At 55.0% G+C, this 8611-nt stretch overlaps 1 long non-coding RNA gene across 2 annotated transcripts; it reads right to left on the bottom strand.

Annotated features, from left to right (window-relative positions):
* Nucleotides 1-1296: 1296 nt before the first annotated feature.
* On the bottom strand, nucleotides 1297-7270 carry LOC311192749. 2 transcript variants are annotated; one of them, XR_014617354.1, is made up of 5 exons: nucleotides 7192-7270; nucleotides 5164-5876; nucleotides 3332-3569; nucleotides 2467-2563; nucleotides 1297-1620 (listed from the first exon to the last, which is right to left on the bottom strand). It is a non-coding gene; the product is annotated as an uncharacterized lncRNA (long non-coding RNA). The 2 variants fall into 2 exon arrangements; XR_014617355.1 differs by having other exon boundaries at nucleotides 5420-5876.
* Nucleotides 7271-8611: the final 1341 nt, after the last annotated feature.

Here is an 8611-nt window from a genome sequence, read left to right as displayed (position 1 = left end):
CGCTGCGGCTTCCGTGCGCTGCGCCACCCGGGCGCAGTACCGCTGCGTGTCCGCAAGGCGGCAGCACCGAGCGATCCCGCGAGGGCGGGGGGGGGTGGGTACCGGCGCCTCTCCGGGAGGGAGCGTCCGGTGACCTCACAGCTTCCCCGTCCGGGAAGCTAAGCAGGTACCAGCTCGGTCAGCGCCCGGATGGGCGACCTCACCCCGTCTTCGAATCCCCGCACATGACAGTGACCCCCCCCCCCCGCGCGCCCCCTCCCAAAATCTGCTCCCCCGAGGGAGTCCCATCGCCTTCGGGGGTTCCCCGGACCTGACAGTGCCCCGGCCGACCCCGCGACGGGCGGCGGAACCCCCCCCTCACCGGGAGGGAGCGGCCGCCCCGCAATGGCGGCGTCCCTCGTTAAAGCGCCCTGCCGCTCGCGCTGCGCCGCCCGGCCGCAGTCCGCACGCAGCGGGCTCTGCGCGCACCCGCGCAGGAACGCGGCGAGTGTGCACGGAGGCAGCAGAACGCGGCGGCTTCCGTGCGCTGCGCCACCCGGGCGCAGTACCGCTGCGTGTCCGCAAGGCGGCAGCACCGAGGACCCCCGTGTTCGAATCCCCCAGTGCTCGGGCCTTTCCGCCAGTGCTCGGGCCTTTCCGCCAGTGCTCGTATCTCTCCGCCTCTGCTCGTATCTCTCCGCCTCTGCTCGGCCCTTTTCGGCTCCCCCTGCCCCACTAATTACCCGTCTGCCGCTGACCTGCGCTCATTAACAACCCCCCATCTCCTCCAGCGAATTCAACCCCCCTCCCAACCCTACTGCGACCCCTCTGAGAGCCCTCGAACCCCAACATGGCCCCTGACCCCCTAGAAGACCCCCGAAGGAACCCCCAACACCCCAAAAATAGACCCTAGAGAGACCCCCCCAGAACCCCTCAGAGACACACCCCCCCCCGAAAGAGCCCCCCCCCGATCCCCTAAAAAGGCCCTTAGGGCCCCCCAACTCCCCAAAGCCCACAAAGAGCCCCCCCAAAAAACCCAGACCCCCCAAACAGACCCCATAAAGAACCCTAACCACCCCCCAAAAAACCTGAGACTCCTTAAAGACGCCCCCAAGCCCCTCACATCCCCCCCAAAATGAGACCCCATAAAGATCCCCTCAAAGAACCCCACACCCCCCCTTAGAGAACCCCCCCCAAAAGCCCTAGACCCCACCAAAAAGAGACCCTGTAAAGACCCCATAGTCCCCCAAAAAGAGCCAACCGCCCTGACTCAGCTGCTGCCAGCCCCATCGATGGAAAGATGCCACAACAACAGTGGCCTTGGCCACGCTTTCTTGGAAACAACTGGTTCCCTCATCACCTCTGAATAATAAAAATTCGAAGGCATTTTACAACAATGTCCAATACAACAGTAAACTGCTGCCAAGTATAACCCAGAAAATTGTTAGCCGATTCTCCTCTGTCGAAACCGTTGCCAGCTTTGGGCTGAGATGCCTCCAAGGTTTGGTCACCTTCGTCTTCAGCCAACATTGCCAAGTCTCTTGGCTGTTCTTCTGGATCCCCTGGAAGAAGACTGGTGACTGCCTGGAGAAGTGACTCAATCTGCTCTTCTGTTAGTCTTTCCTCACTTTCTTCCACCATCTGCAGGTCAAAAACCAATACATTGTTATTCAATCCATACTTCCTTCCTCAGCTCCAAACAGGAAGACTCAGCCCCAGTAAATACTGCTTTCAATGGATGCAAGACGTAGCCTGAACTCATCACAAAAGCATTTTACAAAGTGGAACTCTTGTAATATTGATAACAACACAAAACAAAAAAGCTCCCTTGTTAGCCACGACAGCTGGCATGCCACAGTGAGACCCTGCTTCTGTTACAAGGAGAACACCACGCTCAGAACAGGCTTTCCTCCTAAAGCCTCTCAGCCTAAGAAAAACCAAACCAAAATACCCAAAGAATTCCCACAAACTAGAAACCCCCACAAAGCCCAAAAACCAAAGAAGCCACAAACCCCCATTAAAGACACACACAAACCCCAGACCCCACAAGAAAAGCTGCGGGAACTCAAAACACCACAGAAGCCCCTAGCCCTCCCCCAAACCCGCAACCCACAGAACCCCAAAGCCTTCAAAAGGCAGAGAACCAAAACCCCCCCTTAGAACCCCAGTTAAAAAAAACAAACCAACAGAAAAACCTCACAAGCCCACACTAACCCCACAAATCCCAGACCCTGTCAAAAAACCAACCCACCCAACCCCTATAGCCACAAAAACCAGGAAAAAAAAAAAATCAGTAAAACTACAAACACCTTACCAACCTCCTTGGCTCATTTTCTGAGAGGAGCCTGCACCAGCAGACAGACTAACACATTTTAATCCGAAACTCGGTTCTCTGCGTTCTTTCTCTGCCCCTTCTCTACATCCTTTTCTTTCAACTTCCTCTTCCTACCCACAAGGCTGTCTAAACCAATGGATAGAAACACTAACCCAGGTAACAGCACATCCAGTTCAGATAAAGGCAATGAAATCACCAGCGCCAATACTACGACCTTCTTACAGGTACCACAAGCTCCCAAGAACTCACCTGTAACAGGAAAAGAGGAGAAACCATAGAGACCTTAAATGCAATACGCCAAAACCCGAAAGAGACTTATTCTTGTATATTGAATGTTAAAATCACATGCATAATTACTGAATTCTTTACAGCTGAAAAAATATTTTTAGAAGACGACCCTGACAGTCTACCTGCAACTGCTGCAAGATGTCTATAATAAACCCCCACAATTTTCTGTAATTAAAAACAAAACAAAACAAAAAAAAAAACAGGAAAGAATGCAATCAATCATCCAGGTAATTCTGAGTTAACTGATGCCCTGAATGGGACAAGTCGAACCCAAGCTAACACCAGCCAGTTTACTGCAATGCTTGTCTAGCATACACATATATAAATCAAAATGACATGTGGCTAGAGGCCAGGTGCAAAAAAAATAAGACATTTGCACACCACAGCAGACAACCTGCCGAGGGCCACGATATGATATGCTGCAGCAGAGTCTTGTGGCTGTTCGCTCAAACACGCTGGTGGAATAGTCTGCATAACCGGCCCTGTGCACGATTTACATGGGGTTTTCTAAGCTATGCCTGATGTGGCTAAGGGATTTTTACTGGGCAATCCTGGTTTAAGACCAGTCTCGGCTCCTAAGGAATGCCAGCCAACAAAGATGTTTTCAGCCGTTAACAAGAGGAACAGAAATCCAACGACGAGCTGCTGCTTTTAAAACGTGGAGTCATCATTGTGACAAATGGCACCACACAGATCTCTGTTAACACATTTGTAGACAAAGTGGAAGACCTGGGGTTGGGGACAGCTGTGCAACTCAGCCTTCATTTCCCGAGGGCAGGTATGCTCCGTCAGCTGCTGCCAGGTGTCGTCGACAACAAGAAACGGGCTGCACTCTGCCGGCTTGTCCACCTCGAACTTCTCAGCGCAGAGCTGGCGAACATCTTCGGTGCTTATAGACAGTCTCACCAGGAAAGATCTTTCCTGTACACCCACAGTACACTCCCTGGAACGCAACATGAAGGTGGTTCTGTAGAATGAGAAAACACACATCAGCAACTCAAAAACCCCAACAGCTGAAGCGTCAGCAACAAACCTGTCCCCACACTGAGACTCACCCCCGCGATTCCCACGCCCGACAGCCACCTCGCCAACTGCAATACTGGTGGCAAAACTGTGGCAAGCGGAACAGAAATTCCTAAGCCAACACCCTCCTTTCCTCATATTACACTCTAACCCTGCAATTACAGCCAAACAGGACTTGTCCTGCCGAGCAAAACCAGGAAACAAAATGCAGTGAGGCTAAGCAATGTCTGAGGCAGCAGGGTCGAGAGATGGTGCCGCTGCACTACTGCCACAAAACAGGCACCTCCTATGGCCGTGTCAGTCAGAAGGAATAAGAAAAAAGCCTCTGCCAGTGGCAGCAAACGGTGCTGATCCCCAAGTTACTGCGTGATAAGCCATCTGCATTCTTATGCTGCAGCACGCAAAGTGTTTTAGGGTGCTTCAGTCCAGTCAGGACACTTTCATTGCATTAAACCGGTGACCATCTGGGGTCCGAGCCCGATTTAACCGGCTTTCCCATGACAGCTTTTTTTCTTTTTTACAGTAAGGCTTAGAGGGAAGCAGAAAGAAAGCTTCCTCGGCAACATTAGGCTAAACCCTAATGGCAAAAGCCTCGTGGCAAAAGCTGGACCTTTTTTCTGTGTTGAAACTGACATGTTCTTACAACTCCGATAACATGGAAAAAGTCTAAGTGCACCCTACAAGGAAATGCAGTTCTACCTTTCAGAAAGCATTTAAAGAGGAAAAAAAACCAAGCAACAACTGGGGGAAAAGCAACCACAAACATCTTTTGAACACATGAACAAAGCAAGCTGCTGTAGTGTGCTTTTTTTTAAAAAAAAAGACATTAACTGTGGTTACAGACTGAAAAAGATACAATTAAAGGAAGTGGAAAAATGGCACAGTGAGAAAGACCTGTTTATCAACTCAGCGGGTGCCAATGTCTGTATGCTAAACCAATCAGGCACGCTAAATCACAATGGCAAAGATGTACATTGCACAAAAGCAAGCCAGCAAAAGCTACCATTGAGAAGGCGGTTCTACCACTTAAGTTCCAAGAAGCACTCTTATCTTTAACAACGTATTTTTACAGCTTGCAAACTGAAACACTGAAGCTTTGCAGCAGCATTTAAACGAGGTCAGGACTGACCCTGACGAAACAGGGCCTATCCGTTTCTGTTACCGGGGTGAAGCAATTATGAAAAATCAGCCCTAGAGGAGGAAAATCAAGCTGCAGTTTTAGTTCCTAATGTATGTAACACACAGATGTTTTTAAAAGCACGCGCTTTAGACAGACGGGACTGCTTCGAGAAGAGGCTGAAGCTCCCACAAGCACTCCTAACATATACTAAGTATCAAAGTTATTTATGGAGCGGCAGAAAATTGTACTCAATCATCCTCACAATATGGCATGTTTTGCCTTTTCATCCTAGAGACGGAGGGAGGATGAAGGCCTTCCGGGCTCCGATAGCTGATAAAACTGCAGGAGCCCATCACAAGTGTAGCTACCACATTGTTAAGTCACGATGACTCCCCCTGCTCGATCGAAAATATCTCACCTCATAAGGCAGAGTCCATCAGTAGATTCCCAGGTCACACAGGCCTGCACTCTGCGAGCTGAACAGCTTTCTGTACTTCCACTTTACAGCGGAACCATGAGACTCTCTTGTTATGCTACTGATGTTGCCAACTTTAGGACCACCCTTGGATGGATTTCTACTCCAACAATGTCATCAAAATCTGCGCTGTGAAGAAGAACCCAGCTTCCCTAGTCCTTTGCTTCATTTTAAGAAAAATAAACGAATGGCAGGTTACCTTCTCCATGCAGAAAACACAGATCCATCGATTCCACCACGTACTCAACTTCAGTATCCAGCTCCAGCACGTCACACCTACTCACCCAGTGTGATAACACAGTCAAGAAGTCATCATTTTCATTCAGCCTCCCTGAGACAAAGGGAATAGAGACAGTCAGAGACAAACTGCGCTTTCCTTACCAGCCTCACCGTTTGAAAGGAAAGTGTTGCTTCGCTGCCTTCGCTGAGAAGTACATCTGTATTACTCTAGATCCTCCTGTAACCAGTGCGCAGCAAAGTGGGTGTCACCTGACACTGGCTGGACAGGACGCCAATGCCAGCTTCGTCCCATACTCTCTAGCGAGCGCAAATCTGACGATGCACACTTTGAGGCGTGCTCTCCTCAGGCAGCAACTCTGTCTTCTACAGGATCTGCTGGAGATGCCCCTCGTTTCATGAACTGCTGCCAACAGCACCTGCATTTATGGAGAATAAAGCATATTCAAGGGTCAGCTTGCTGCCTGGGACAGTGAGATATAGAATGAAAAAAAAAAAAGAACACCAGACAACAGGCTAGAGAAATTTTTGGAGAAAACAAGACAGGTGCAGATCACGACAAAGAGATGGAAAAGGAAAGTAACTGCAGTGGCCTGCAGGACAGAGATGGAAGACGAAAAAAGGAGGAAGAGAAAGCAGGAAAAAAGCACAGAGAGAAAAAGAAAAGGGAGAGGGAGATGAAGAAAGAGAAAGGGAGAGAAGAAAAGGGAGCAGGACAGTAGAATAGAGAAGTACAGGCAAGGGGAAAAAAAAAAAAATCAGAGGAGTAGTAAGAAAGGGCAGGGGTCAGTGGAGGGCTGGGAAGGACCAAGACTCACAAGAAGGACAACAGGTTCTGGATGGGTAACCACCCAACTCTTAAACTTTTGGGGACTTAATGGGTACAAGGTATCCAAGAAGAAAGCTCAAATAGCAAGCCAAACAGTAATGTCTCCAATGGGCTTGGACATTTCACAAGGGCAACAAAGGCTGACAAGGAAACAAAAGGCAGAGCAGAACCTGTGCTCCATTTTCATTTACCATAAAAAATTATAGAAACCCTGCGAGCCACGGAACCCCCAAAAACCCAATTAAAACCACAAAAGAAACCCAAACCAGAAAACCAACAAAAGACCAGAGCAAAATAACCACCGAGCCGAAGAAACCAGCAAACCCGGAAACCCCAGACACCACAAGAACCCCCGATAACCACTGAACGCCACAGCAGCCACAAGAGAAGCCCTAAGCCCTCCTCTGCCAAAACAGCCCCGCGAGACAGAAAACCCACAAGCCGCAACTAGAGAGAGACACAGACCCACGCAAAGCCCCAAATCCCCCCAAACCTGCCAGCCCCGCGGCCCGGACACGCTCAGACTGACCGGAAGAGCCCAGTCGCGCCCCGCCCCGCCGGCCCCTTCGGTGCCCCGTGTCTCCCGTGCCGGCTGCTCGGGGAACGGGAGCTCTGGCCCGGCCGCACCCCCAAGCCCCCGCCGCGACCCCCTCCGCGCACTGCCCGCGCGGCGCGGAGCCCCCCCTCCCGGCCCAGACACCCCGCCGGACGCCGCGGAGACACGTCCCGGCACGGACCGGCGCCGGCAGAAGGCCGGCCGCGGCTGGGGGGGGGTGGAAGGCGCGGCGCCTCGCCGCCCGCGCGCCCCGCACCGACCCCCGGCCCGCCGCGACCACTCGCGCCGCGACCCGCCGACCGCCCGGCCCCGGCCGACCCCGCGACGGGCGGCGGAACCGGAGCCTCACCGGGAGGGAGCGCCGGCATCCCGACGGGCCCCCTCATCGCCGCGGAAAGCACGGGCAGGCTCCTCGTGGCAGCTCCGCGGTTATACTGCCCGGAAAGGAGCGGGGCATGCCGGGATATACTGCCCCGGAAAGGAGCGGGGCATGCCGGGATATACTCCCCCGCAAGGGAGCGGGGCATGCCGGGATACATTACAGTGCGGCTCCGGCGGAAAAATGGCCGCCGGAGGACTTCCGGGCATGGCGGCGCCCATCTCCGTACGGCTCCGGCGGTTAAATGGCGACCGAGGGGCTTACGGGCATGGCGGCGCCCATCTCCGTGCGGCTCCGGCGGAAAAATGGCCGCCGGGGGGCTTCCGGGCATGGCGGCGCCCATCTCCGTACGGCTCCGGCGGTTAAATGGCGACCGAGGGGCTTACGGGCATGGCGGCGCCCATCTCCGTGCGGCTACGGCGGAAAAATGGCCGCCGGGGGGCTTCCGGGCATGGCGGCGCCCATCTCCGTACGGCTTCGGCGGTTAAAAGGCGGCCGGGGGGCTTCCGGGCATGGCGGCGCCCATCTCCGTGCGGCTCCGACGGAAAAATGGCCGCCGGGGGGCTTCCGGGCATGGCGGCGCCCATCTCCGTACGGCTTCGGCGGTTAAAAGGCGGCCGGGGGGCTTCCGGGCATGGCGGCGCCCATCTCCGTGCGGCTCCGGCGGTTAAAAGGCGGCCGGGGAGCTTCCGAGCATGGCGGCGCCCATCTCCGTGCGGCTCCGACGGAAAAATGGCCGCCGGGGGGCTTCCGGGCCCCCGTTTGGGGGCGCGAGCTTGGGGGGGGCTACACAGCACAGCTGCCCCGTTCGGGAAGCTAAGCAGGGACCAGTTCGGTCAGCGCCCGGATGGGCGACCTCACCCCGTGTTCGAATCCCCGCACCTAACAGTGCCCCCGCCACGTGCGCCCCTCCTCCCAAAATCTGACCCCCCCCGAGGGAGTCCCATCACCTTCGAGGGTTCCCCGGACCTGACAGTGCCCCGGCCGACCCCGCGACGGGCGAAGGAAACCCCGCCTCACCGGGAGGGAACTTTCGGAACGCTGCGGCTTCCGTGCGCTGCGCCACCCGGGCGCAGTACCGCTGCGTGTCCGCAAGGCGGCAGCACCGAGCGATCCCGCGAGGGCGGGGGGGGGGGGGTACCGGCGCCTCTCCGGGAGGGAGCGTCCGGTGACCTCACAGCTTCCCCGTCCGGGAAGCTAAGCAGGTACCAGCTCGGTCAGCGCCCGGATGGGCGACCTCACCCCGTCTTCGAATCCCCGCACATGACAGTGACCCCCCCCCCCCCGCGCGCCCCCTCCCAAAATCTGCTCCCCCGAGGGAGTCCCATCGCCTTCGGGGGTTCCCCGGACCTGACAGTGCCCCGGCCGACCCCGCGACGGGCGGCGGAAC

The sequence above is a fragment of the Gallinula chloropus genome, assembly GCF_964237585.1.
Source record: "Gallinula chloropus genome assembly, chromosome: 1".
Lineage (NCBI taxonomy): Eukaryota > Metazoa > Chordata > Aves > Gruiformes > Rallidae > Gallinula > Gallinula chloropus.
This window is presented reverse-complemented; position numbering and strand designations above follow the sequence as displayed.